The sequence below is a fragment of the Telopea speciosissima genome, chromosome 10 (genome assembly GCF_018873765.1).
Source record: "Telopea speciosissima isolate NSW1024214 ecotype Mountain lineage chromosome 10, Tspe_v1, whole genome shotgun sequence".
Taxonomy (NCBI): Eukaryota; Viridiplantae; Streptophyta; class Magnoliopsida; order Proteales; family Proteaceae; genus Telopea; species Telopea speciosissima.
The window spans coordinates 10860314-10888124 of record NC_057925.1 but is presented as its reverse complement, the minus strand read 5'-3'; the positions used below and the strand labels follow the sequence as shown (position 1 = coordinate 10888124).

General features: G+C 37.7%; 2 pseudogenes; both read right to left on the bottom strand.

The window, feature by feature from the left end:
* LOC122643217 overlaps positions 1–5479 on the bottom strand; it is a 51959-nt pseudogene extending 46480 nt beyond the window's left edge.
* A 4986-nt stretch (positions 5480–10465) lies between these two features.
* On the bottom strand, positions 10466–19109 carry LOC122643074 (annotated as a pseudogene).
* Positions 19110–27811: the final 8702 nt, after the last annotated feature.

Below are 27811 nucleotides of genomic sequence, written 5' to 3'. Positions count from 1 at the left end.
AATGATATTGAAAGTCCGCCACCCCAGTTTGAGGTTAATGAGAGTCATTCCCAACAAGCTACTTTTCATGATGATTTATTTGTTGAGATTGAGTCTCCTAAGGATATTAGTGAACGAGATTTGATGAGCTACCTGGGGAAGTCCAACTTTTTCCTAAAATTTCTGATTTTAGTGAGCCTAGTGATTTTATTGATTTAGAATCAGATTTTTATGATTGCATAGAAACCCAGGAAATTCGATCTCCCCCTCTCTCTTTGGAAAACTTAGATAATTATCATTTTGAGGATTCCATTGTCTCACATGTTGATTTGTCCAAACCTCCTAGGTTTGACGATTTTATTGAGGAGGACAATGTTAGTCATAATGCCTTTCAAGCATATTTCCATGATCCTTATTTGGCAAACCAAGTTATGCAAAGAGCGAATAGTTGTATTGCTAAAATTGATTTGAGTAAACCTCCAATTTTTTATGATTATTTAAATGCGGTTATTCATAATCCTTTTTATGCTTATTGTGATCCGTTTTTGATTGGTTTTTTAAAAAATGATAGGTGTTCTACATTGCAAATGGGAGACAAGGGAAGGATTTATGGCCTGAGTTTTATTGCCTTCATTTTTCACTGTCCCATGAGGACAGATTTTTCTATTGGATATTTCTCAGTTTTGCTTAACTTCCGTATTATTTTTCACTTTACTAAAATTCATGGTCGAGTGTTTTCTGATTCTGACGCTATTTCTCCATTTACTGGCCATGGATTGAGATTTCTATTGTTGCTCCTAGCACTTTTTGTAGAGCTCATGACTCTTCATGATCCTCTTTGTTGATGATATCTGGTAAGCCCCTTCATCTCCTCCCTTATCCTTATTTTTTCTTTTATGCAGGCATTGAAGACACTGCATGAATTAAGTGTGGGGGGGGGGGGGGGATGTTGGGCTTAATTGGTGAATTTTGATTGTGGCAATAGTTTGGTTTTGTGCATACGTTTCTTTAATTGTGAAGCGAGAGAGAGAGGGAATTAGGTGCCCTAGCATGCGAAATAATAAAGAAATCCATTTTCAAGGACTGTAATTAGTTTGTATCCGGTGATGGGGATTGAATTGGAAAATATGAGTGTTATTTCATTTGATGGCTAGATTACTCTATGTATTTTATGGACCCTTTGATCTTTTGGCTAGTAGTTGAGACCAATTTGTTTGTGGCAAGGCAAGGCATGAAAGTGGAAGTGAATGAAAAAAAAAAAAAACAAGGAACAAAAAAGAAAGTGGAATTCCTTGGGACTAGACAGGGCACTGTGCCTCATAAAGCAGGGTGACTTGATCAAAATTCCTTGGAAGGAAACTCAAGAAAAAAAAAAAACTCTTGCATCAATGTCTTAATGTCTTATGGATATATGCAAAAAGCGAAGCTACCAAGTATTTGGGTGTCTGGTGTATGCTCCACCATGTCATTCAGAGAACAGTAGTGAAGTAGAAAAAAAGTTTGTTGTTGAGAAAGAAAAAAAAGCTTTTGCCTTAATGCCTGAAAAAGAAAGTATGGTAAAAAATACTCAAAGCCTAAGTCTTTGGTTCCACTGATATTATGAGTGGTTTACTTGAAGGTGAGTAGTGTTCAGAAAATATGAGGAGATCCCTTAATCTTGATGCATGCTTATTACTTGAATTGATGTGGGGTGATAAAATTCAAGTGTGGGGGAACCTTTGGCTCCTTGATCTTTAGTTGAACACTTTTTGGGATTATGTGCACTGTCCTACTTATGCCATGATTAAAATTTGTAGCATTCATTTACAATTGCATTTTGGGTGTATATTCACTGCAAACACCCACGAGACACAACTCGTCCACTAGGGGTAACCTAGGGGTTCAAAGGCTTGTTGCACATGCTAAGTGCAACCGTGATTCCTACAAAAGTGAGTTAGGATTTTTTGCATTCTAGGTTAGTTTTTCTTTTTCTTTACTTGAGGACAAGTAACGTTCAAGTGTGGGGGAATCTGATGAGCACATTTCTGTGTGAAATCTTAGGGCTTAAAGTATATATTTTACCACATTGAACAGAGTTACTTGGTGCTTTCTTGTGCTTTTCAGGGTTTAGGTGAATTCTTGTGAAATGAAGGATATCATGCTAAGGAAATGTTTTTAAGCTGTTTAGAGGTGTTAATGGATTGGACACGTAGCCCATCGAGTCAGCTTCGCAACAATTCAAACAGCACTTGATTCCGAGTTGAAACGAAGAAGGTACGGTCGTTTCCGTAACGAAGCGCGAAAATGGTCTATAGGGGTTTATTTGTAATTATTGATAGTCACCCGGGGATAAAGTGAAGTGAAAGTTCGGATTCTAGGGGCCTTAACGCAATAACCAGAAGTTATATTTCCTTTACCCGAAAGATTCCATTTGGAAGGCTCTAGACAGTCCAACTTCAACTTGAGATACCTTGGGCTCCCGAATTCCAAATTGGACGAAATTTGGGTCTATTTTGGGTGATTTTTTGCAAGGAACACAATGGTGAGGCCTATATAAGTACCCCATGCTCCAAGTTTTTTGAAGGACAGAATGGGTATTTTATTTATTCTTGAAGGAATCCTAGTCATCACCCTTACTCTCTCTCTCCTCCAACTTCTCAAGGGTACTTCTGGAATTCTACTTGGGATAGATTTATTTTGAAAGATATTCTCTCACCTATGGAAGGTTGAAAAGTCAAAGATGCTTTGATTTTATTGCTTGGAGAAGATATCTACAAAAAAAAGGAAGCACTTGTTAGAATTGGAAGTTTACTTTTCTAAAAATAGAAGGTCTATGTAAACAATCTTCTCTTCTTCTTCTTTCTATTTTTTTCTTTGTTTTCTTAAGATTCAAGGCATTGTAAAAGAGGAAGGAGAAGAGAATATTCTCTTTTCTTAGGGAATATTTCTCGTACACTTCCCTCTTCTCTCTTCTTCTCTCTTCCCCCTATAAATACCCCTTGCCCTTTGGCTTGTAACAAGTTAGTTTTTTAGTTCAGTTTTTAGTTAGTTTCTAGTTCAATTTTAATTCAGTTTTTAGTGTAATTTTTGGCTCATTCACTTAGTGAAATTTCTTCTCTTCTTCTCCTTCTAATTTGTGATTTTTGGCTTTTCTAAGTTCTAGTTTACTTTTTTTTTATTTTCATTTAATGGTTATAATAGGTTTAGTTTATGCTTTAATTTCAATTTAAGTCTTCAATTGGGTTGTAATTTCTTAATTCTAGTTTAGGTTTTAAGCCTTCTAGTCTAAGTTCTTAAGTTGATGACAAGACTTGAAGATTTAGAAGAGGGGGCCATGGTAAGTTTATGCAAGTATTCAAGCTTTTCAATTGCATTCATACAAGCACATCCAGGATTTACTAGCTAAACTCTCAATCTCATTCTCCCTCTCCTCTCTCTCTCTCTATCTTCTTCTTCTTCTCCCTCTATTTCTTTTAATTTTATATGGTTGTGGTTTATGGATGCATTTTTATTCCCTTATTTCTTTTTATGTGGTTAGTATGTGTGGCTGCATTTTTATTCCTTTCAATTTGCTTTAGTTTGATAGGTTAGATGCTCATGTGTTAGGACGCCGATTTAATTCCTTAATTTTGTTAGATGCTTATGAGTTAGGATGCTTTGATTTTCGTTAGTTTAATTAGTTTAATTTAACTCTTTAATTTGGTTCACTTTGCATTACTTTTAAGTTAGTTAAATAGAGTGGCGTATATCTCCTCGTGTTCAACGCGTAGCTACGATTGACCCGTACGCTTGCGATTTTATTTTAACTCAAACAGGGAGAATCCCAGTGAAATAAAGTTACGAAAGGCTCAAGACCTGCACAAGATGGACAACCACTATATAAGAAAAATGCAAAGAGAAAAGAGCAGAGAGAAGAGAAGAGAAGAGAAGAGAAGAGAGAGAGAGAGAGAGAGAGAGAGAGAGAGAGAGAGAGCTGACTATTGTTCTTCAGGTTATCAATAAGGTCACTGTAGAATTTGATGCCTTTAGGGTTTATTCCCCCGCTTAGTGTGCCATCTGAAAATTAAAATTTTTTCAAAAGAAAGCAAAGTAAATATCGGATTATCTTGCACATAAGAAAAAAAAATTATATTTGTATTTTGGTATAGACATATTAAAAAAAAGTTTAAAAAATCATCTTCTGCTGATTTCTGGGCAAGGTTGAGTTGTACCTGACCACCACGAGGACTTTCCAGGTGGTGGTCACCTATTCTAGTACTACTCTCGCCCGCCCCAATAACCCTAAACTGTGAAGTTCTGCGCAGAAATGATTTGATCTAATCAAAGAGCACTTCTCTTCTTTTATAATTTTGTCATCTTTATTTGAATGAATATCAAATGATCATCTCACTTACAAGGTAATATTCTAGACCACGAGATTGAGAACCTGAAAGCTGTCATCCCCATATCCTTCATCCTGAGGACATCCTCCTGTTAACATTGGACACACCCCATCCATAAATACATATATAATGTCTAATACACACACTAGTACTGTTCATGGTTTAAAATTCAAAACCAGCTAATAACTTACTTAAAACTAAAATTTAAGCATAAGAGCATAAAAGCGTCAGGTGAGAATAAAACAAAATAAGATCCAGTGTTACAATACCGGATAGCGGTGATAGAAATCCACCGTAATATCTGCATTGGAATTATCTGCTATGGCATCTGTTCATATAAACCACCATACAATTCCATGAAGGACAAAGTTTAAAAATTAAATGGTAAAAATTTATAGAAAATGGTTGAAGGTAAAATTTTATAAACCTAAATGGTTAATATATATATATATATTTTGGAACAAAGTTTTCCTCTACCCATAGAGGATTGTTCACCCACCATCCTAGGGTTCACAAACCCCTCCTGGGGTTTTAGTATGTTCCAAAATAGCTCTCAATACCCATTGCCGCCCTCTACCACCCGTAGGTGGAGGGAAACTCGGTCTAATCTTTTGCATGGATGGTCTACTACAAAAGAGATCCAACCAAGTGGTGAGATAGGGCATTTTGACTTAACTAGGTTGCCCTAACTTTAGGTAAAGAAGAGCTTTCATGTGGTAGAAAAGACTCTTTTAATTGCTGGCTTTCAAATCGTAGATGCTTTTGCTTATCCTCTTTGAGTGAAAGAGAGACCTGGATGATCATGTGTTAAAGTGTCCCAGATGCTTGGGCCTCTACCATCTTTATCCCATGCACCTTCATACTGAAACACACACACACACAAACATGTTTATTAGAAGAGAAAATTAAGTAGATATCCAATAAGAACATTATTAATGACAATGGCCGGAAATGAAAAGAAGTAGTACTTGGTAAGCAGATGATGCAGAACCGAAATAAAAATCCCATGGGAAATCATAACGGTTGATGGCATTGGCATCATCGAATGGTAATGCATTCATGGAAAGAGAGAAGTAGTTGAAAAAAAGGACTAGGAAGACAAGAAGAACAAAGTGAAGAGGAATGCCTGGAAATGCCATTGTTGATCTTATGAGTTTTCAAGCTTCCTTGGCTCCCCTTTTATAGAGTCTGGATATGGTTCATGACCACAAGGATAGCATCTGTTAAGGAACGAGTGAATAAGATAATAGATGAGAGAAAGAAAGAGAAAAACAGAATGAGGTTAACGTGGTCCACCCTAAGATGATTTTCCACTATATTTTAAATTGATGATTTTCCACTATTTTGAATTGATGATTTTCCACTCTATTTTGAATTGATTACAACTCTTGCAGCCGCCCGGGGAGGTCAGTGGAGTAAAAGTCACCTTGGGCAGTCTCTTAGATAGGTTAGCAAAAAAAATTATAATTAACGGTGGCTGAACTGCACTGGTCTTAATTCTACAAAACCTAAAAATAAAAATAAAAAGAACGGTGGAGATGTTGACACCTAGCAGCTTGGACATCCAACGGTCCTAATTCATTGACTTCTCTTGTGTTCAGATCGTTGAATGCCTGAGCTGCTAGGTGTCGACATCGCCACCTAGCACTGCCACACTGCACACTTTTAGGAATTAGAGAGGATTAAAATCATTTCCTTTCCTTCTATATATGATTGAAAGTGGAACAATATCAGGTCAGAAGTTAGATTAGGATAGCATTAGCATATATGTGTTGATGCCCTTGCGCGCACTCTCATTAATCCCCACGATAGTGTCGCTACATGATCAAGCAACAATCCTGCCCTTAAATAAATTAAGTTCATATAACTATTTGCAAGTTCCTCTCTCTGTCTCTCTCTCTCTCTTGGATAAGATAGTTCTTCTCACTCAGGCTTGAGTAAGGATCAAAATTAGAACAAAAATAAGGGATATTCTTATTGACACCCCCTCAATGTATCAAATAATTTGTAATGACCCTTTTTCATAATGACATAATTATATTTAACTTTCAAATTATTTAAAAAACCCTTTTATACCCTTATCTTAAAAAACTTTTAGGAATAAGACAGAAGGGCAATTAAAAGGAGATACAACAACAACCAAACTTTATCCCAACTAAATGGGGTCGGTTGCATGGATCTTTTCAAAAATAAAGTAGGAAAAACTGAAACCCTCATACAGGGAAAAGAAAATAAGAAAAACTTAAAAGAAATTGGATAAGCAAAGTAAGTAGTGAAAAGTGAAAGATGTAAGTAAGAGGAAAGAGGATAGCTCAGTAATTCAGAAAAATCTCAGCTACATGGTGTCAATAATGTCGATCCTTGCCTTCCAATAGGCTCTATTTGAGGTCATACTCGATACAAGGCCCAGACTATATATGTCATTCTACATAACCTCACCTATGGCCATTTTAGGCCTGCTCCTAGCTCTTTTGGCTCCCTCAATTGGCATCAAATTACTTCTCCTTACTGGAGCATCCCCAGGCCTCCGTTGTACATAGCCAAACCACCTCAAGCGACATTCTCAAAGCTTGTCGCTGATCGGGGTGACTCCCACATCTGCTCTAATACGTTTGTTCCTCACTTTATCCCTCGTAGTTTTGTCGCACATCCATCTTAACATTCTCATCTCCGCCACACATAGCTTCGTTGTATGACACTTCTTAATTACCCAACATTCCGCTCCATACATCATAGCTGGACGGACAACAGTCCTATAGAACTTTCCTTTAAGCTTTAAAAGAATGTATCAATCACACAAGACTCCAGACACCTCTCTCCACTTCGTCCATCCTACTTTAATTCTTTGTGAAACATCATCATCTATGTCACCTTCTTTGTGTATGATAGACCCCAGATATCTGAAATAGTCATTTGGCGTTATCTCTCGCTCCCCAATTTTCACCATGTCATTATCCATCATAGTGTGACTAAAGCTAACATCACATACAACGTCTTTGATCTACTAATCTTAAAGCCTCTTGATTCCAAAGTCGATCTCCACAACTCTAACTTAGTGTTAAACCCTGCTTTTGTCTCATCCACCAAAATGATATCATCGGCAAAGAGCATACACTATAGTACCTCATCCTGGATGCTCTTTGTTAATTCATCCATGATAAACGCAAACAAATAAGGGTTTAGGGCTAATCCTTGATACAACACAACCGTAATTGAGAATTCCTTGCCCTGGCCCCCTACACATCTCACATTACTCACTACACCTTCGTACAATATTCTAAAAACACCTATAAAGATTTGAAACACTCCCAAAATAAAATATTTGGAGTTTGATATTTTTCAATCTCTTGTAAGAACACTTCATTAATGAATCTCTTCCAAAACATTCTACAATAATATTTTGTGGCATTCAAATTATACATAAATTAATGTTCTTTTATTTATTTATTTATTAATTTATTGTTATAAAGTCAAACAATGAGTATATTAAAAAAAATGTACAGAATTAATGTCCAAACGTACTTGGACAGGATAAAATATATTGAAAATCCCCCACTCAACCTTCGGCATATCCATCAGGATGATAAGAGAACCCAACATCAGATTGGGGATCCACCATCGACATGGTGATCAACAGAAACTCCAACCCAACCATAACTGACAAACAAATATCCAGTATCCTGTACCAAGAAACTCCATAATTAGGACAAAGTTCTTCCCATAGACTACCCAAAATGGTATGTAGATTTTCGATAAGCATCATGATCAACAACATCTTCTTTCACATAGTCAGGAAACCTCCTCCAAAATTGGGATCTTCTGGATTTTGCGGTGTGGTTGGCTGGAAAGTCAACAACTTGATTCATAGAGTAAGAGAGATGATTAAGAGAGAGAGAGAGAGAGAGGCATGTGTGAGGTATAAGAAAAGGGTTTCCCTTAAAGATGTTTTGACAATAAAATGGGGAGAGAGATGTGTCTCAGGGGTGTGTAATGTGTGTGGGGAGTGTCAGGAGAGTGTCAGCTGGAGTGATGTGAGTGGTGTGTGTGATATGTGAAAGAGGGGTGGCAGGAGAGCGTGAGTTCCTATTTTTAAAGTGGCCTACTGTCAAAAGTGAGGGAAGGAGGTCTCGGTGGCACGAGGCTGAAAGGAACCAAGGCAGTAGAATAGGAGAGGGCCGGGTCTAGTTATAATGGATAGAAAGGGGGAGGTCTATAAGGCTAAAACAGAGAGGGGGAAGGGGAAGACTTTGGGAAAAGAATATAATAAGAGAAGGCTTATCATTGTGTAAATGGGAAAGGGTGAGGTGGCAAGTGGCGTACGAGTGGTGTAGAGAAGACGAGGTGAAGTGGTAAGTGGTAAGTGGTAAGTGGTAAGTGGGGTAGAGGTGATGTAGGCTAGGTGTTAGGTTCCGAATTAGGCTGGGTTGGTTCAAACTGTTTTGATCCAACTTGATTCGGTCCAACATATTTATTTTTTTGGGCAAGAGATCGCTGCTTGTGCTCATGGTTCGAATGCAAAGTAAGGTTGTTCCATCGTGACCAAGTGGTCATGGGTTTGAGTCTAGAAACAGTCTCTCTGTGAAAGTTAGGGGTAAAGCTGTGTACATTATGATCCTCCTCAGACCTCACAGTGACGGGAGCCTCGTGTATTGAATACACCCCACATCATTGCCTGATAATGTAACTCTTACACCAATGCGGGGGTCAATGAGAGCAAGTGTACGGATATCAATATAGATGAGATTTCTTATTTCATGTGCGTAGAATGGTAATTATTCCATCATTACCGATAGCGTCTTCGTGGTGGCAAAATTAGTTGTTACACTCTATGAGGGAAAGGGAGCTTCTAAAGACGTTTAAGTGGCTACTAATAATTTGATCCTTCTTCTAAAAAGATCTTAGGGGGTTTTCTAAAGAGATTAAGTCACCACCTAAATTAAAGTCAATTAAGAACCCACAAAAAATTCGATTCCAAATTACTCCAAGGAAAAATTTGACCATGAGATCGAAAACTTGTCAAGTTACGGTCCAAAGAAGTTTATAGGAACCCTGTCCACTCAGTGAAAATCGATCTTCCATTTTTTTTGATATTGTATTAGATTATGAATATTTCTAAAATAAAATCAAACAGTTACCTAACCATGTTGCATATTCAACTTAGGATTAGAACGTTAGTTGGTAAGTTCGGGAATGCCAGTAAAACAGGTACAGATACTTACGTCAGTTCAATGGATCGAATGACAATTATATTTTTTGAAAATTCGGCATAGTAAAATGTGTACAACAATGATACTATACGAGTTTAATACAACCGCTGTGTAAACAAAAAATTTGAGTATTTATTTACCATACAAAATACATTTCATTAAGATTTTAAGCCAAAAAGAATTTAAAATTGACTCTTTATGATTGATTGAAATCAATATTCAAGATAAAGCAACGTGGTATAAAAAGAACTTTTCTACACAGCCACACAAAAAAAAGGACCTCGATCAAAGGAATGACTTGAAGGGAAAAAAAAATTAGGGTTATTTCCAAATGCCTCCTGAAAATAATGAAACTTATAGTTGTCTCTTAAACTTTCACTAATTTCATATGCATCCTTCCTTTCCAAACTAAGTACCACTACGGTCTCTGGTAGACAGAGACGTTATAACATGAGGATCCCGGTTTTTGAACTTTGATGGATCATTCTGCCCCTGGATAGGATAAAATGACCAAACTGACTTTAAAGCCTGCAACTCATCTTCCCCAAATGGTTTAGGGTTTGGGGAAGATGAGTTCTTGAATCAGAATTTTTCAGAGTTCATCGTCTGGTTCAGTTGCAGAACTTTTCATATTTGTACATGTTATTTTCTGGTATGATTAAATGCTTGCATCTAGTAGGAACCTGAGTTGCAAATTTAATCTCCAAGTCCAAGATCCAGAGCTTTCGTCATTATTGAGAACCAACTTGCGAACCAGATCTGCAACTCCTTTGTCCGCCTGAATCAATTTCAGAAATCTATTGTTAAATTAATACTTATTTGCTGAAGTTTCCTTCACCTGGATTCAATAGACTTGAGGATTAATAACTGTTGCTTTTTTAATCTTGACCGAGTTTTTTTTTTTTTTTTTTAATTCAAAATCGACAATTTAATTGAAATTGTTGTTGTGCAAAAGTGCATATTTTCATTTGAAAATACAATCAACAGAAGGCTTCAACTGCAAAATTATGTTTCTCCTATGCCATTGTTTCTATGATTTCTGATGACCCTTGCTCGTTGGAGGTGCTTCACTCCCTTCTCTAAAGTTGCTTTTGAACCTTCGAGCCGCATGACGGAGATACCTCATCCTTCCAGTTCCAGTAGTCTTCATTCTAATAGTCTTCACACTCCAGTTATATTTTGCGAATGCGAGCAGAGGGGAATCCACAGGCAGCACAACGGCTCTTCTGGAGATGAAAGCTGCGATGTCTGCAACGATTGCAGAGTGTATGGGTTTTGTTCCTTCTCTTACCGAAGCTTCCCGTACCCTTTCCCATTTCGCCTTGCTTGAGATGTGATCTCTTGTGGTCACCCCTTGCTGGAGATGGAAGGCGGAGAAGACCTGAAACGTTCGGAACAACAAACAAGTCTCGCCAAAACCCTAGCACCTCGAATCTTGACCGAGTTGAAAAAATTCTGCAACTGAACCAGGCTCCAAGACCTCACTCTCTTTTCCCTTTCTCTTCTTTTGATCAAGAAGAAATTCAATTTTCCAAACTGATGTCTGGACAGATTCCCGAATTTTTCATGAGAAAATCAGGAGGGGTAGATTTGAATTTCTTCTTGATTTCTGATTCAAAAACTCATTTTCTAAAACTCATTTTCTCCAAACCTTAAACGTTTTGGGGAAGATGAGTTGCAGTTTTTTTATTTTTTTTTCCAGGTAAGGATTATGGTCATTTTATCCTATCCAGGAGTAGAATGGTCCATTAAAGTTCAAAAACTAGGATCCATTATGTTGTAACGTATCTGTCTAACGGCAGGGATTATAGTGGTACTTAGTTTGCAAAGCAAGGATGCATATAAAATTAATAAAAATTCAGGAGACAATTATAAGTTTGATCATTTTCAAGAGGGCATTTGAAAATAACCCAAAAAATTACTACTGCATAGATTCCTCAACGCATGACCATGTATAATGGCCTAGGCTATTAGAAGATATTTTTTATTGGTAAAATAAATTGTTCAAATAAATGAAATATACTTAAAAAATAACCGTCATAAAAAGATGTAAATTACCTAGAAACAACATGAAAACACCATAATAAATCCAAACTAAACCAAAAAAGCTTGAAAATTTTGTATCACAAATTAGAACGAAACTAATCCTTTGCTGTTCATTTTGCAATAACTCCGATGGTTTAAATAAAATCAAATGAAAATTGTATAGATACTGAATTTTGTCACCCTAGAGGGCCCTCTAGATAAATTGAGCCTCACACAGCTCTCAGAGGTTGTACAGTGAAAAATGACCATTTTTTACTAGAATGAGTTGATTACCTAAACCTTATCTAAATCTAATGAAACCTTTTCGATATGTCTGTTTTATTATATTTAGCCTGAATCTACGCTTTGTTGCAAATGACACTATTTTGCCATCATCTCATCAAAATTACTATTTTTGCGTCCCCTTCTTTGGGCATAGTTTTGATTGTGTTCCTAGTAAAAAATTTTATCGATCTTCACATCATTGGATATTACGGAAAATTATCACCCCCAGTACTGGGGGCGCTGCTGTGTGTATCATGTAGAGCAGTATCACCCATGTTTGCACAATAGGCCTCACCATACGCACATGGCCACTATTGCGCTGCGCGATACGAACAGCAACGCCCCTAGTACTTGGGACGATAAAGATCCTATGGAAATACATTTCTAAAGCTATATGGATCATAAATTCCGATAGTGAGATCTCTCAAAATCACCGCCTAAAAGTCAGCCAATAAACCAACAAAACTCAGCAAATCATAGTTTTCTAGCCAACCGGGCTTGCCATGTAGCAAGAACCTTGGTGACACCACCAAGGAGACCTAGGGTTGCCGCCAGAGCCCCTTGGTGGTGCCACCTTTGGTAAATTACAAGAAAAAAATACCCCTCTTTAAAGGCTATAAATAACGCATTAGTTTATAGTTTAAAACACACCTCTAACAAATTAAAATCCCAAAGTTTTGGAGAACCCTAAAATCTAGAGATAGTTCTAAAAACCCCGAGAAAGAGTCTTAAAAAATCTTGAAAAATAGGAAAATACCTAAAATACATCTAAGAGTTAGGAATCTGATGTGATCGCAACCAAGCTACCTACATTACTGATGTAGAGAAAGTATCGGCCTAGTTCCTTGGTTCCTTGGACCGACAAAAAGTGATTTGATATGACAGAAAATACTAAAAATCCCAACGTAAACTTCCGGATGGTGTAACTTTGTCATTTCTCATTCGATTCGTTATTATAATATCTTTTCGGAAATGACGTGTAGAGATCTTTAAATTGTAAGAGTAACCTGATTCAACAAAGGTATCCACCCGAAAAACCCTTCGTTTTCAAGACCGTCTGGTGCTTCAAAATTTTGGTGCAATTTGTGAGTTCTAAATTTTGGCCCACTTTTATTAGTTCGAAATGTATCTTGACCTATTATCTAAGGTTTCTTTGGGGTATGTAAAGGATTATCTTGAAATCTATTAAAATCTGTCATTTTTCGTCCTTATCTTCTATCTTGTGGATTCGAGGTTCGTTTGTGCTAGAACGATATCTAGCCTATCCATCCTTCCATTACGTCAATTACATATGACCTGATCCCTAGTAAGGGTATATAGGCATCTTGGCAAAATTCTATCTCTCTCATGTATATAATTTTCTTTTCATATATTCCATTTGTATCATGTTTATATTAGTTTATATGCTTTCACATGCTTTATGTGCTTTCCAACCTTGCAACGTAGACTGGTTTAATTTATTTAAGTAAATCTACTATGCATGCTAATATAAAGGACTAGTCAATAAGACTAATAAATTTAAGAATGATCTAAATAGAAGGAGATTAGCCTCCGGTAGGGCAGATTGGATGTTTAACACCTTTGTCATCCATAACTTTGAACCTACCCAGAGATTTAGGCAGTCCAAAGCATTATCCATTGGAGTTCATTCTTTCCCCTAAGATGTAGCCATTTATGGATCTTAAACCCTTATCTAGGTGACAACTCCCAAGAGAACCATTGTTCCTCTCTTCCAACAACCTCTCTTCCAACGAGGAACTGAGAGAAGCACTACCTCAAAGGTATACATTTCTCGTACACGTATAGAAAAGAAAATAGATTCAACTAGAATTAAAAATCCTAAAAAAATATGCCAAAAGAATGTTCTTGAGCTCATGATGTGTGGCCCCAAGTTGCAATGATCCCTCAATGCAAAATCAAGAGTTTTGACAATAATTGGATATTTTAAGATTTTTAAATATTTTTTATTTTCTAAGGCTTCCCTCGAGTTTTCTAGGACTAATAACGTTTTTTTGAGGATTATAAAATTTATTTATATATTTTTTCTCATTTTAAGAATTTTTGGATTTTTTTAGTGTTTCAAGGGCAATATGGTAATTTTTTATTATTTAAGGGTTCAACATAGGTTTCTTGGATTCCAAAAGATTGGTTTTGAATAAGGGGTTCACCTGTTTACCAACAAAAAAATAAATAAGGGGTTCACCTATTTATAGAAATTATTTCTTGGGGAGGTTCGATAACTTTAGGATTGTTTTGGATTTGTATCAAAATTTGTCTACAATTTTAATATTTTTTCAATGGCTATGCATTCTCACGCGTGTAGCATGCACAGGTTTTTTATGCCCTCAATTACACTGCCAGTACTTAACGTCAAGTACATCTAATAAAAAAAAGACAGAAATGACTATCCAACCTTTGCCCAAACACACAGCTCAAAGTGGGATCCATCTGAGATTCACATCCTTCTATTAGATGTATTTAATGTTAAATACGGACAATATAATTGAGTGGATAAAAATTCGCAAGGACACTGCTATCAGTCTTATCAATCTGTCACACACGCCACGTTATCAATGTGCGTCGCCAGCCGACCGTCCTACAAACAAAGGGCAACTCAAAGGTTGAACCACAAATTATCTCAATCTGACGTCAGCACAAATGTAATGTAGATGTCACTCTGTGCTTTTGAAAATTTTTTGTATCTTTCTTCCTTATATTTTTTTACGAACCAAGTGTCACTTGAAAAGAAAGTAATTTAACTTACTAAAAATAAAAACTTATTAATGGTGTTATATCTATGGATCTTTATCCGTTCATGTTCCCAATCTGTTTCAATTTGTATGGTTCTTCTTATAGGGGTGGAAATAATCATTTTATTTTTTACCTAAACACACAGTTTAGGTAGGATCCACCCTTCTTATTAGAAGCATTAAGGAACTGTACCAGTCAGAAACCTGAGAGGATAATTTTTCATTATATAATAAAATGAAATTTAAATATTAATGCAACTAAAAAGATTGTTAAAAACTCTTTATAAGTGTAGGACCCACACAATCGAAAAAACACATATATTACAATTAAATGGTGCTTTGATGATAGAAAGGCGGAGCCTAGAGCGGAAGTATTTGTTTTTGACCACAGCTATATGATCCCTTCATGCAGCAATAAAAAAAATCTGTGCTATGGAGAAGAATCTGCTATACCTAGCAGTGGAAATCACTTACCGTTGTTATATTAATTACTGCGGCCATACATTATCAATTAAGAGCGATAAATAATAAAATTAATTTTTCTGAAATAACAAATGCTTTCTAATAGTGGTTGTAATTATAGCCCAGATTATTAATTATAAATAATGGTATTTAGTATTGCTAATTGCCACTGCTATTTAGATTTTTGTCGCGACAGTATTTTTTAAATCTTACTAAAAATGACAAACACGGTAAGAATCAGAATTTTTATCCTCTCCTGTTACAGCACGGTGCTGTAAGGCATCGTACAGTGGCTAGAGAGGCCATGTGCACCATGTGGGACCTGTTGTGCCACATGGCCTCTGCAGCACCGTACGATGCCTTACAGCACCGTGCTGTAACAGAAGAAGATAACGATTCATAAGAAACATGCATGAATCACCGGGATTAAACAGATACGATACAATTCGTGGGGGATTCCTACGATTAAAAAATAGTAGTTGGTTTAAATAAGGGTAAAGTACACATACCCCACTAGAATGCACCCAATATTCCTCGTACCCCCCTAAGCGGTTCAATATTTTGGGTACCACCCCTCAATATTCCACGTATCACCCCTGCTTTACACCCCAAATGCCAAATAGGTCCAATCCGTTAAATGCCACCATTAGATGCCAAAATTTTGACCATTTTACCCTTTACTTCATTTTCTTAAATCTAAAAAGACTTAATTACCCTCACTTATTTGTTGCCCTAAATAAATTGATAATGACCATTTTACCTTTTGTTTTATTTTTATAAATGAAAAGACCTAATTGCCCTCATTTATGTATTACCCTAACCTAATTTGAAAAGATTATTTTACCCCCTAAATATTTGTTCCTAAAAACCCCAAAATGACCTCATCTTCCCCAAATCATCATCTTCTTTTCCATACCCACCACCACCACCACCACCACCACCTACCCACCATTAACACCATCACCAAACACCACCACAATCCACTTTTGAGTTTGTCCTTTTTTCAGTGTCTCTCTTCCCCATTCTCTCTTTCTAAAGTCTGTCCGTTCGGTATAATGATCTTCCTTTTAAAATCCTACTAAGGCAGATTCACAGTCTCCTAGGATTTGGGCAGATTTCAAATCTCCTAATGGAACAGACAATGGATGTCAAGTAAATCTCTTTCTTCATTTGTTGGAACTTGGAAAGATAAACCTTCTTCTGTTATTCCTAACAAAGCGAATAGATCATATATTGCCATCCTTTGTTTTATGGGAAAATCACTCCCTTCTGCAGCGAGGTTACAAGAATTTGCGAGGCTTACATCAGATAAGCTTAAAAATCCTAAAAAGGCAAAACCCATATCGAAAAATATTAACTTTTCACCGGAAACAGCTAAATCTGTCGAATCGAAGCAATTAAAGTTGAAAATGGAGAATAGTGAGAGACAGATTCGTGTGCCGCTGAAGGAAGTGGTCTCTGATTGCGTGAAGAGATGGTTTCAAGACGCGCTCAAGGAAGCCAAGGCAGGGGATACTGGTATGCAGGTCTTGGTCGGTCAGATGTATTACAATGGCTATGGAGTTGCTAGAGATGTCCAGAAGGTAACTTTTTCTTCTTTGGGATTTTGTTGAGGCTTTCCTGTTTACATCTAATTTTCTGATTTTGATTATTTTTCTTTCTGAAACTGTTTTTTTTCTGGATGGATTATAGGGAACAACTTGGATTTCAAGAGCTTCAAGAAGTCGATCTTCAGTTTGGAAGGTCAGCGATAAAAGAAGATGATGATTTGGGGAAGATGAAGATATTTTGGGGTTTTTAAGAATAAATATCTAGGGGTAAAATAGTCTTTTCAAATTAAGTTAGGGTAATACATAAATGAGGGCAATTAGGACTTTTCATTTATAAAAATAAAACAAAGGGTAAAATGATCATTTTCAATTAGTTTAGGGCAACAAATAAGTGAGGGTAATTAAGTCTTTTCAGATTTAAGAAAATGGAACAAAGGGTAAAATGGTCAAAATTTTGACATCTAACGGTGGTATTTAACGGATTGGACCTATCTAACATTTGGGGTGTAAAACAGGGGTGATACGTGGAATATTGATGAATGGTATGTGGAATATTGAACCGCTTAGGGGCACAAGGAATATTGGGTGCATTCTAAGGGGTACATGTACTTTACCCTTTAAATAATGACGGTTTTTGGACGTTTTACAATGATAATTGTTGCCACTGTTAAGCTGCTTTCTTGTAGTGATAAAATAATGTTCAAATTCGTACCAAAAAAAAAAAAAATAATGGTCAAATAAAAACATTTTTGTACCATCTTCAAATAATTGATATTTTATAATAAAATACACCCAATTTATTAAGGTCGAAGTTTCTTCAGGGTAGTTTTATTAATTTTGTTCAATAAAAATTTTTCTCAAGGGTATCTTAATAATTTCGAACTTACATATGGCGGATTAAAAAAGACGGGAAGGTGCAGGCTTAAACTATATACAAGTTGGCGAAGGATACTCTAGTTTGAATTTTTTTTTTTTAAATATATAAAGGGGGGGGGGGGGAAGAATGCTCTATTACGATTTTGTGAAGAATACTCTGTTACGATTTTGTGAAGGTCTCAAGGAATTGAGATGGAAGCAAGGTGAAGGAAGAATCCCTTCTTCACCCACCAGTTAAACTATAAATGAGCTTTGCCCCCAATGTCTTTCTAAATAAGCTAACTTTCTATAGTTTGAACGCGACCCATTTTTTTGAAAATGTTATGAAAATTATGTACACCTAGATACTTACTAAACTATGTCTAATGAATATCAAACAGTTTTCATTTTTTGGATCGAAAATAATTTTCATTAATTAATCATTTAATTACACCATAAACAAATATAAAAAATGATAATAAAGAGATCCTTAGAATATCTATTTTATCATTATCGGGAACATTCTTCACGTGACAAAATGAGGTGTTTAGACATATCAATCATATAGCTAAAGTGGATGACCTATCATGTATTTTAAACCATTAACATAAAAAGTATATGTCCGTGACCAATAGTCATAAGTTTTGTACATTAATTCATTATGGATGAATGTAAATCATTAATGAATTTCAAATCAAATACATCAAATGGTATCATCATGGATTTTTGTCATCATTTTTGGCACGACTAATAGAAAAGTGGCCTAGCGTGCTATTTTTTTGGTTTGGTAGTCGCATAGCGTGCTATTGATTGCTCTGCTTTCCAATGTTGATGGAAGCTTTTCAATGTAGATGGAAGCAATGTCGTGACCACCTAATAGCTCTTTTCGTATGCAACGATTCTGGGCTGAGCATGAGGACTTTTGTGGAATGGTGCAAAGCTCTTGGGCTGAACCGGTCATGGGTTCCCCTATTTTTGTGGTGTATAGCAAACAGAAATGCCTCAAAGGGCTCATGAGGGAATGAGCTAGAAGGGTATTTCCCCATGTTGATCATGAAATCAGCCGCACTAAGGCTAACCTGGGGGCAGTGCAAAGCCTTATTGAAGCTACAAGCTTCTCTGAGGATTTATTTGAAATAGAAGTGCAGGCTAGAAGTGAATACAATAAAGCAACTGAGTTGCAGGAGAAACTTTGGAGGGAAAAAGCGAGAGAGAAGTGGTTGAAGTTTGGAGATCAATGCTCAAAATACTTCCATCTCTCAACCATATTGAGGCGTACCAAAAACTACATTCGTGAACTAGTCAGTGAAGATGGATCGATTTTGAAGGACCCTGTGGAGATTGGAGATCACTTAGTGGCACACTATGAAAACTTCTTCAAAAGTGGGAGGACAGCTAGAGATGCAGGCCTTCTTTCTGGGATTCCCTCCCTAGTGTCTGATCTGGATAATGCTATGCTGACCAAGATCCCATCGCATGAGGAAATCAGATCTGCAGTTTATGACTTGGACCCCACTAGTGCTCCTGGACCAGAAGGCTACCCAGGAACATTCTATAGGGTGTGCTGGGACATTATTGGTAGGGATGTTTGCCATGGATTTCAAAGCTTCTTCAAGGAAGGTATTGTCACCAAAGGGGTGAATTGCAACTTTCTTTGTTTGATCCCAAAAGTAGAGAACGCCAACAAGGTGGGGCAATTCCGCCCTCTCTGCCTAGGAAGTTTTTTTTTTATAAAATCATCCCAAAAATTATGGCAATCAGGTTGTCCTCCATTTTGCACAAGCTGATATCCTTTGAGCAAGGTGCTTTCTAGAAGGGCAGAGTCATTTTTGAAAATATTGGGTTCGCATCAGAGTTAACAAATCTTATGGAAGTTAAATGCAGGGGAGGAGGGTTGGGTTTAAAACTGGACATACAAAAACATTTGATACTTTAGAGTGGAATTTTCTGTTCGATGTTCTAAATGCCTTTGGATTTTCACAACCTTGGATTCATTGGGTGTGCCAAATTCTACAATCGACCCGAATCTCAGTTCTGATTAATGGAGGACCTGCTGGCTTTTTTGGGATGGAAAGAGGATTGAGACAAGGCGATCCACTATCCCCCCTGCTCTTTATTCTTTCAGAAGAGGTTTTACGCAAAGGGTTAAACGAGCTGCGACATAGAGGATGGCTTAAAGCTCTAGCAGGACCGTGTCAAGTGATGACTCCCTCCCATCTCCTTTATGCTGACAACTTATTTATCTTTATGAAGGCAGAGCTAGTAAATGTTAGACATGTCAAGCACTTCCTGGAGACCTATGAGGAGTATTCAGGCCAAGTGATAAACCTCACTAAAAGCAAGGTTTTCCTTGGTCGTATTTCTGCTACCAGAATACAGAGAATTTTATCGGGGCTCCAAATCCCTGTGTGTACTTTTCCTACAAAGTACTTAGGAGTGGTGTTGATGAATGGTAGGGTTAAAAGAGACATAATTCAGCCATTGGTTGATCAGTTTAAACAAAGGCTAGCATCTTGGAAGGGACGCCTTCTTTCCATGGTTGGACGCATTGAACTGGTGCAGACTATAATGGGAAGCATCCCAGTGCACAATTTCTCGATCTACCTATGGCCGGTGGGAATTGTAGAGGTAATGGAGAGATGGGTTCACAATTTCATTTGGTCAGGTGATGCAAACTGTTCAAGGGCGATTACAATCCGGTGGGATAGGCTGTGTAAGCCCAAGAAAGAAGGTGGAATCGGATTCGAAGGCTGCGGGACTTAAACTTGGCGCTAATTGCTAAGCTTATGTGGACTATAAAAACGGATCAGTCTACCTTTGCAGCATTCTTGAGAGGTCGCCTTGTCAAAGCTGATGGGTTGCTCAAGAGCTCGGCTGGTACGTCCACACTTCTACCAGGTCTTAAGAGAGTTTGGGAGTTTGTTCAGTCGGCTGAGAGATTGGTGGTTGGAAATGGAAACTTTATAAGGTTCTGGTATGACAAATGGCTAGATAATCAAAGTTTTGAGGAGCTAGTCCATCCTCTGACATTCCTAGTAATCTAACGGCAGTGGTTGTAGATTTTTGGGAGGGAGGGGCATGGGGACTACCGGCAATACAAGATCTTGAGATTCAAAATGTTTTCAATAAAATTCAAGGCAGTGGGATCACATGCTACAATGTGCCAGATAGAAGATATTGGACACATTCAACTACAGGTATGTTGGGTCACAACAGTTTGGAACAAAGATCTCCTACCTCGAACTGCAGTGTTTGGCTGGCGTCTTGCATATGGTGTGCTTCCCACCGATCACATGGTGTGCCGCAAAGCTGTGCCAGTGGTCTTTAGATGCGACCTTTGCTATGCGGCCTGTACAACTACCCCGCACCTATTCTTTGACTGTGTATTCTCGCACCATGTCTGGATGGAGGTGCTCTATGTGTTTAATCAGTCCTAGTGTGGTTTCCCAACCATTGAGTTAATGTTTTCTTGGTGCCCCTCCCTAAGGTACGGTGAGCCTTACTGATTATTTGTTGCCAAAATATTTGGTGGGAGCGCAATAGACGGCACCACAAGAACGTGAGAAGATCTCCAACTGAATTGGCAAAATTATGCTTTAGAGAAGTTGGGGAATGCAAAGGGGGGAAAGGGGCGCATGTCAAAACAGTACAGGAGCTTACCCTAGCTAGAGAACTAAAGGTTACGTTTTTAAGGCTGCCAGTAAAAAGAATAGTAGAAGTGAGATGGAGGCAGCCACCTCGAGGTTGGTGGAAATTGAACATTAATGGCTCTTCCTTGGACAAACCAGGATCAATTGGAGCAGGAGGAATTTTTCGTGACCACTTAGGGGCCGTGTTGAGATGTTTTTCTGATTACAAGGGAGTGGGGTCGAGCTTTATAGCAGAAATGGGGGCATTTTTAACAGGAGTTAAGTACGCCTATGAGCTGAACACTGATAAACTATGGATCGAGTGTGACACAGAAGCTGTTGTCTCTTCCATTCTCACAAGATTCCATGGAGCCTTATGCAAAACTGGTGGAAAGCATCTACTTTTCTTGACTCCGTCCAGTGGCGAATCACCCATTGTTTTAGGGAAGCAAACTCGGTCGCTGATGCTCTTGCAAATCATGCGGCGAAAAGAAAAGTCAACATTTGTTGGACTGACCCCCCCCCCCCCCCCAATTAATTAAACAGACTGTATACTGGGAAGCACTTGAACGGCCTTTCTATAGATTTACATAGCTGTTTTTTGGTAAGATTGCCATGGTCTAACACGCTGGGCTTTCTTTCTGGCGCTTTAAGACATTCTTTGTAATTCTATCTTTTCCTTTTATAATATACATCTTGCTGACCTTTAGCAAAAAAAAAATGTGGATGGAAGCTTTGGATTCATATAAAGGAATCATATCATGCAATCAAAGAAAATAAGAAGCGAACATGCTAGTAGAAGATAATAACAATCACAATCAAACAACGACACAATGCAGACGTGAAGATTTACATGGATCAACAAGATTGTCTAGAACCCATCTATACCAGGAGCCTTGAAGGCCCCATAGAGAAAACAGCTAACCTAATTTCCTCAGCAACGGATAATCGACATAAAGAGGGAATTAATGTCCCCCCACTATGTTTGATGTCCACTAATTTTCTCAGGCCCAAATGCTTTTATTTTGGACAATTTAGCCCTTGTAACTATTTTTAGAACTTGCACAATCTGAAACTGTGAAGCATGTTTTGGTTTCAGCCTTTAGGCTAAGCTTAAATTGTGGGGCATTTTTTGGCTTGGGCCAATTCATCCTCCAAACATGGGTTTAGTACTATTTTTCTCTTTTTTCTCCCCTTGTTATGGCATTTTGGAAAATATAATAAATGTCAGAAATGTAAAAAATCCTTAAAAAAATATGCGATGTTCCTTTCATTATGTTTGATTTTAGAGGCTCAATAGCCATTGTTTTCTATGCATTTATCATGTTGTGCATGCTCCATATTCCCCATAGGACATAGATGTAATTTTGTGCTCTTTCTTTACTATCTAAAGCCAGCCATGTTTATCAAGTAACACATGTGATTTATTTTGCGATCGATCTCTACAATGCAAAGCACCCATTAGTTTTGTGCACTGATGATGCAGGTTTTCTCAACCAGTCTTTATTGTTGTAGCAGATTCATTTGGTCTGTATTATTTCCCAAGTGTTAAAAAAATTTAATAAATTTTAGTCGATTTATGTCCACTCTTGTATATCTCTGTGTCTACCACAATGGTAGACCAGAAATTATTCCAGACTTTTTGGGGATGGTAATTTGGAAAACTGCCATATGATTCGAAAATTGGTTTCTGAAGTGATTACTGTGTGTACTTTTTATGTACCAATTCTGTAAATGCCATTATTTTCTGGTATGGTCAATGGCCTTGGCTCACAACTTCTCCAACAGAGACATGCTGCTCCAAGGTTGAATCATCATTAAGATGATCTGTATTACTTTACATATTTTAAGGACCTTGGTATTAAGAACCTTGGTTACACATCATAATAAAAAGACCTCACACTGGTTTACATAGTTTTTTTTTTTATTGTTTTTTTTTAACCCAAATAGTATGTGGGACTCGAGGCAGTCTCTACGGTTTTATTAAATCTCAATCAAAAATAGAAACAAATACAAGGGGGGGCATACCCTTCTCACCCCAGCCCAAAAGAAAATAAACCCTCAACTCTCCCGAAAGAAAACTTGCAGTCCTTACAAGCAACCCCAAGCAAAAGAAAGCCTAACTCCTTAACACAGGAAAACCAAGAGCATTTTCTTTGGTAATCCACCAAAGATCTAGAGGGAGATGAACCTAATAAAATAAATATCAAAAGCCAATTCACAAGTTAAATTGGCCAACCAGTTTGCTGCCTTGTTCCCCTCTCTAAAGATGAAGGAGAGCAAAGGCCTAGTAGACTTGATGAGGTCCATGATCTCCTGGAACCAATACCAGCCCTTCCAGAGGCTATACCTTTGTTTTGACACACACCTGAGAGTCACCTCCGAGTACGAGTTAACAATAGGCCGCCCCACTAACCCCAAGTTAGCATAAAGTCTCAAACCATCCCTCAAAGCTCTCAGTTCAGCAATGCTATTTGTGTAAGCACCATAGTAATTAGCAAATGCAGCAATGGCAGAACCATATTTGTCTCTGATGATGCCCCCACCACCACCCCTCTCCGGGGTTCCTTTGCAAGCACCATCAATATTAAGCTTCATCGCAGAGAAAGGAGGGCACCAGACCACGGGGGTCGGAGGACGACGGACAACCAATTTTTGAGTAATCCCAAAAAATTGAAGTACTATAGAGTCCCGAAAATTCGCATACTTACGAAATGAGGAAGAAAAGGAATTTCTCTCATCCAATTACAAATCACCTCCACAATGTGACGGGCCGAGCAAGCTCTTTCCCCATGCTTACGATTGTTCCTCTCTTTCCACAATTCCCAAATAATAAAAGAGGGAAACAAGCCATTGATCACACCACCGAGACCCTTTCCATGAGCATGTCTATGCCAGAATCAAATTCTACATCGCGCATCCTGAGTGGGCACCAATTCTATGTCAACCAGTCTTGAGAAAAAATCCCATACCTTATTAGCCATTCCTCCCCCCACCAAACAGTGTGTTGTCTTCTCTCGCATAGGTTACCACAACATAAGCACTTGGAAACAAAGGGAATGCCCATCACCATAATTGCATCATCCGTTGGAATTGATCCTCAAAGCACTTGCCAAGTAAAAAAAACCATTTTTAGATGGCAACATCCGATTCAAAAGCCATTTCGCAAATGGCCTCTCTGACGATGCTGACCTAACTTCGTTCCATAAGGTTTTAGCAGAGAGCTTGCCATCACTTTCCGGTGTCCAGACCAATCTATCCGCCCTACTTGATTGAGAAAAATTTTCATTTCGAATATTATCAACCACCATGGCCGAATCAATTCTTTGCAAAACATCCTGATCCCAAATACCTTCCTGATTAAGAACATCACACACCCGAGTTGAAAGATCAAGATTAGCCGCCCCATCCACACAATCAAGCAGAACACCCCACCCTGACCAATTATCAAGCCAGAAATTTACGTCACCTCTTCCAACTAGCCATTGTGAATTTGAAAGAAGAGTTTCCTTATGATCAAGCCATTGCTCTTCTTCAAGATAACGAGCCAATCAAACTTGGACCTGCTAAGGAAATATGCATATTTGGTTCATGTATTCTTTTCCTATTTTCTTGGATTTTTATGTAAAAATCTAGAAGTCGTACATTGATGGTGCTATGCGTTGTGCTACAGCAGTGCAAGTAATTCATAAACTTGCATATTCAATCATCGGGGCATTTTTTTTTAAGAAATGGTGTACTATGTTTTGAATCCATTTACAAGGATAATCATTTTTTTAAGGGAAAATTTCACGTACCTCCCCTATGGTTTGCCTTAATTACACTTTCATCTGTGAGGTTTTGAAAATTTCACATACCTCCCCTGCTTTCCAAACTAATTAACCAAAACACCTAGTCCGTTAACTGGTGACTAAAAACGGTAAAATTGTGTTTTAATTGAACAAATTGCCTTCATCTTCCCCAAATCGTTTAAGGTGAAAAAACCTGCAACTCATCTTCCCCAAATCATTTACAGGGTTTGATAAAAGGGAAGATGAGTTGGGCTTCCTTGTCATCTTCTCCAGCAGTGCCATCAACAACATTGGCGCAGACGCTAGCCTCCGCAATTTCATCTCCTTCGTCGAAAAAACAGAGAGGAGCCGATTGAGGTCTTGTCTGTCGATTCGTCAACAAATTGATTTCAGGCCCAATCTTGGCCCAGTTGCTGAAACTCAAAACTTTATAAATCTCTCTCTCTCTCTCTCCAAGTTTCTAGATTAGGTTTTTCTTTGTTATTATTAGAGATATATTAGGAATATTAGTATTAGAATAAGAGAAGGATCTTCCATCCTTATCTCAACAACACTTTAAGTAAGTAGTTTAGTTTTATTAGGAATGAAATTCATAATCTTATGCAATCTTCAATGTATCTCTCTCAATCTTCCATGAATGGTAAATATCATATTGTAATCCTTTATTCTTAGAATGTGTATTATAGGTGATTGAGTTTCCAACATGTGAATTCCATCACCCATATATACACCTACTATTATAAGTAAGTAGTATCTCTTATATTAGGTAAATAGTTTCTCTTAGGCCTATGTATATGAGGCCCATTCTTTGTAATCGGTGAGTGATCAAGGTATGCAAGTATAATGAAAATCCATTTGATATTGTTCTCCTTCCATGTTCCATAATTTATAAGTTTTAATATGGTATCAAGAGCCTCTAGCTCCACCGAGCAAGAGTTTCATTCCTTTTTTTTTTTAATCCTCTCATCTCCAAATCGGTCCACCATTCTTCCTTCAAGGCTCCAATGAGCACACCATCCGCCATGCTTCCCTCTTCCAGTTTTCGTTTTTATTCCCTTCCCTCTTGAAGTCTCGCGTCTGCAACAGCAATAAAAGCATCACCTCATCCATCATGGCCTAATTCCCTTTCATAAAAAAAAAAAAACAAAATAACCGATCGTCGGCCAGGTTCTACTAAACATAAAAAAATTCTCTCAAATTTTTCCTCTTTCTTATCTTTGCCTTATTTAGTTTCGATCGTCCTTAAGTCGTGCCCTAGGTTGAGGTCCTTTTTTTATAAGGGCGTGGCTCAGGTAGAGGGCTTAGAACTACAACACACAAAAAAAAAAAAACAAGTTCAATTATGTGCACTAGCAGCAGCTCCAAAGCGTGCGGGCACCCCAAATTTCTTCTCAATCTTTGTCTCATCATTGCACCAGCAGCAGTTCCACAGCTCGCGGGCAAACAAATTTTTTCTCAATCTTTGTCTCATCATTGCACCAGCAGCAGCTCCACAGCGTGCGGGCACCCCAATCTCGGCCGACGAATCATACCACACCAAGCGCCTACGAACACCCAGGACCTCACCATCCGACGCTCGCCATTTCAGTCACATACGTGTTGCAGATTGTGTAGGCCTTTCAATTCAATAACCAAGTTGAGCGTTTCTCTTCTATTCATGCTCATTTTGCGGGGGAGTATTAGAGATATATTAGGAATATTAGTATTAAAATAAGAGAAGGATCTTCCATCCTTATCTCAACAACACTTTAAGTAAGTAGTTTAGTTATATCAGGAATGAAATTCATAATCTTAAGCAATCTTCAATGTATCTCTCTCAATCTTCCATGAATGGTAAATATCATATTGTAATCCTTTATTTTTAAAATGTGTATTATAGGTGATTGAGTTTCCAACATATGGATTCCATCACCCATATATACACCTACTATTATAGGTAAGTAGTATCTCTTATATTAGGTAAGTAGTTTCTCGTATGCCTAAATATATGAGGCCCCTTCTTTGTAATCAGTCATCAGTGAGTGATCAAGGCATGTAAGTATAATGAAATCCATTTGATATTGTTCTCCTTCCATTTTCCATAATTTATAAGTTCTAATAGTTACGGTTCAATCTTGTTATTTCTGGGGAAGAAAGTTGTCCACTTTTAGGTATGTCGTCTAACTTAATCTAATCTTTGATTTGGACAAGGTCGGATGCTGTTATATATATATATATATATATATATATATTTTAAGTTATAACTTATGGCTTTCAAAACCCAAAACCAAACATATCTGCAAACAGTTAGAGAGAAAGTCATGGATGAGGGCGACGGAGGAGGTCGAAACGAAGCGATCGTTGCTGACGAGGTTTTCTTGGGGGAAGAAGATGATGATTACGAAGATCTTTACAACGTAGGTGCAGGGTTTCTTTAGTCTCTCTGTAGAAACGAAGATGTGGGATTTAAAAATGGAGAAGAGGACAAAAAGATCGAGTCGGCTACCGATTCCGGGGGGTTTCAATCCCTTTATCTTAGCATCTTTTACGTCTATTTTTTTGTTCTTCTTAATAATACATTCTGATTTCATACATGTCAATTAGTACGGGACAAATTCTCCCCTGTCCTTTAAGTTTCTATCTTCTTTTGTTCTCTTCTATTCTTTTAGACTCTTAAAACTTACTCGATCAATTACCTAAAACAATTGCAATTGATGAAGCAAACTTTTTTATTTATTAAGACGTATTTTTCAACGTCAATATCATAACAAAACAGTCAACTCACACCCACACACAATCTGCAGATAAAGAGAAACGGGAGTAAATTCCAAACAAAACGAAACAACCAAAAAACCCCTCCGCTCACTCATACATAATATTAGAATAGAGAGAAAAATGAAACGACCAAACGACCCCTCCGCTCCCTCTGCTCTATTTC